This window comes from Callorhinus ursinus, unplaced genomic scaffold (genome assembly GCF_003265705.2).
Source record: "Callorhinus ursinus isolate GAN/ISIS: 27379988/994484 unplaced genomic scaffold, GSC_fseal_2.0 scaffold495, whole genome shotgun sequence".
Taxonomy (NCBI): domain Eukaryota; kingdom Metazoa; phylum Chordata; class Mammalia; order Carnivora; family Otariidae; genus Callorhinus; species Callorhinus ursinus.
Genome location: NW_027397550.1, coordinates 377 through 3,750, shown reverse-complemented (window position 1 = coordinate 3,750; position 3,374 = coordinate 377). Strand labels below are relative to the sequence as shown.

General features: G+C 52.3%; 1 pseudogene; it reads left to right on the top strand.

Annotated features, from left to right (window-relative positions):
* Positions 1 to 2,057: 2,057 nt before the first annotated feature.
* Positions 2,058 to 3,174, top strand: LOC141372046 (histo-blood group ABO system transferase-like; annotated as a pseudogene).
* Positions 3,175 to 3,374: the final 200 nt, after the last annotated feature.

Below are 3,374 nucleotides of genomic sequence, written 5' to 3'. Positions count from 1 at the left end.
CCTAAATATTTGGTTAATGTTGATGTTCTCTAAAATGGAATTGTTTTCTTAAATTCCTTTTTGGATGATTTATTGCTCGTGTATACAAATAAGAGAGATTTTTGTGTATTGATATTTTGCCCTGTAGCTTTGCTGAATTAGGTAACTGGCTGTAATAATTTTTTGTTGATTCTTTAGGAAGCTCTATATAAGATAATGTCATCCCTGGTCTCTGAATAGACAGAGTTCTAGAGTTTCCTTTCACATGTGGATGCCTTCTTTCTTGGCTTATCATTCTGGGTAGAACTTTCAGTAAAATATTGAGCAACACGTGAAAACCAGCATCCTGTCCTTGTTCCTGAATTCAGAGTAGAGCTGTCCATCTTCAGAATTAAGCATGGTGTTTGCTAGAGATTTAATGAGAAAATTACTCCTTATTCCTCCTTTCGTGAGTATTTATATCAGCAACAGACGTTGGACTTTGGTTAGAACATTTTCTGCATCAATTAATATGACCACATGTTTTTATTTAAAAATTCATTGTGCTGTATAACATTGCTTGTTTCACTCTTTTGAATAACCTTTGAGGTGTTTGTGCAGTCACTTGCTTAGGGTGCACAGTCTATTTATGAGCTCTTGGTTTTGCAATTCTTCTGATCTATCTTCTTACATCTACTTTAAGGAATGTAGGAATGTATTTTGATGATTTTGTGGGGTTGGTAATAGTGGATAGGGTTAGGGTTAGGAGTTAGGGATTAGGGTTAGGGTTAGGGTCTCCCTGTCCTCTGCCGCTCAGAAAACATTCTCTTCTGGTAACTAGAGTGATATTTTCGGAACATAACCTTTTGGCCTTTCTGTGGTCTGCTCCCCTCCTGCCCGTCCTCTCCAGCCTCACCTCTTCCACCACGGCCCCCCCTTCTGTGGGACACCCAAGTGTGTGGTCGTTCCACATATTCCCTGGGCCTGACTACAAGCCTTTGCTTTTGCTGTGCCCTCTTCCAGGATCCCTCTTTTATCCCCCTGCTTCATATCTGGCTTGTTCCCCCATTGGCTGGGTTTGGACTTGCCCTCTGTTGACCTGACTCATGTCTGCTGCTTGAATGTGCTTGTCCCCTATTTAAATGTAGTGCCCTCCTTTGTGAGCAATTTACTAACCTGCCGGATATGGGGCAGGCACAGGGAAGTCACCTTAGCGCCTATGCAAAAACATCAGTCTCAGAGGGGCTCACCACACTTCCTGATAATGGGGGGCTGCTGTACTCATAGGGGGAGCAGGTATTACCCTTAAAGGGGGACCAGCCATGGGACATGGATGGACAAGACTTTGAACCTTTGGGGGCCGGAGATATGTAGACCTGGACCTGGAAGCTCACACCCTTGGATTCAAGCCTGGGGCCTAAGCATGCCCCCTCTTCTTCCTGGTGTCGTATTTTGCCTTCCCTGTCCACGGGATGGATCTGATTCCTGATGTGGCAGAGTTTGAGGGTGACCCCTCCTAGGAATACCAGTGGCTTACTGAGCTCCTTGTCAGCAGGATGCCCAGCAGCCTTCCAGGGAGGACCCTACAGGAAGTGGAGACAGGTCTGTGGGGGCCAGCGGCAGTCCACTCAAAGCAAAGTGGGACGGGTGGCCGGCCCTGCTGATCCTAGCCGCTCTGTAAGACATAGAAATGAGGGCTGTGCCCAAAGGCGCTTCGTTCCTGGAAGGTTGGGATAGGATCTGTAGGGGGGGTGGCCAGTGGAGGATACCTGCAGTGTTTGCCCAGGAGCTCAGCACAGGGGGAGTGTTCCTGGCTCCAGCATGCTGACCGTGGGGCTGCATGGGTTTCCAGCCTCCGAAGCCTCAGGCTCCCCTTTGGAAGACAGGCTGCTGATGCCCCCCATCTCTGGGAACAGTTATTAGGGAGGTCCTGCTGGCAGCTTCCCTCAGGAAGGTGAGGAGGTGGCTGTTGCTTAAAGCAGCCCAGGGCCTGCCCCCTTGAAGAAGGTGCACACGTCCATGGTCCCCAACTCTGGTGTCCTGCTGCCAGCCTCTGGCAGTGACCCTCTTCCTGCCCTGTCAACTGCACCTGTGGATGCATGGTCTTCCTGGAGCTGTTCCTGCAGCCGGCAGATAAGCACTACATGGTGGGGCACGGGGTCACCTACGAGGTTTTCAACAATCAGCCGGCTGCTGGCACCTGTGTGCCCCTCCATTTGGCCCGGAGTGTGGTGGTCGTCATGGTGGACACAGCGTCACTTACTACGTCTTCACCGACCAGCTGGTTGCTGTGTCCCGTGTGCCAATCTGGGAGGGCTGCAGGGTGGTGGTCGTCGAAGTCCGTGGCGTCCTGCACTGGCAGGATGTGTCCATGCGGCACATAGCGATGCTCACCCGCTTCTGTGAGCAGCGCTTCATATATGACGTGGAAGACTTGGTGTTCGTGGACATGGATTTGAGAATGAAGTTCTGGGACCATGTGGGCATGGAGATCTTGTCCCCCCTCTGTGGCACCCCACACCCCGGTTTCTACTGGGCAGCCACTGAGGACATTAGCTACGAGTGTTGACCATAGTCCCAGACCCACATCCTCATGGAGCAGGGCAACTTTTACTACATGGGGGCCTTTTTTGAGTAATTGGTGGTGGAGTTTCCCCGACTGACCTCGGCCTGTCACCAGGTGTTGGGGGTCAACTGGGCCAATGGGATTGAGGACGTGGGGCCTGATATGAGCCACTTGAACAGGTACTTGCTGGGCCACAGGGCCACCAACGTGCTGTCCCCGGAGGACCTGTGGGACCCACGGCTGCTGGGTTGGCCCCCACATCTTTCGCAGGGACATGAAGAAGCTGAGATCAATGGCTATGCCTAAGAATCACCAGGAAACCCAGAACTCATGAGGGGCTGTCCCCGGAGGAGCTGTGGGAACTGCGGTATTGGGCTGTCCCCTGAAGGACCTGTGGAACCTGCAGCTGATAGGCTGGCTCCTGTCATGTAGAAGTTGAGATTCAGGCCAAACCCAAGAATGACCAGGTCAAACAGAACTCATGAGGGGTTGCCCCAGAGGCCATGCAGGACCCACAGCTTCTGGGCTGGCCCCTGGAGGACCTGCGGGACCCGAGACTGCTGGGTTGGCCACCCATCATTCCCTGGGTCATGAAGAAGCTGAGATTTGTGGCTGTGCCCAAGAATCACCAGGGCATCTGGAACTCATGAGGGGCTGCCCTGTCTCCATCAGGGGGTGCTGCTTTGAGCGGAGCCATCAGAGCAGATTCCTACTTCTGTCCCCTTGAGGGAAACTGTGGAGCCCAACAATGCTTGCACAGGCACGCCAGCGCCCCAACCAGCCCTGCGCACAGGAGGCCTGCATGGGGGCACAACTTCCTCTCTTTGTGGTCACTACATTTTGATCATTT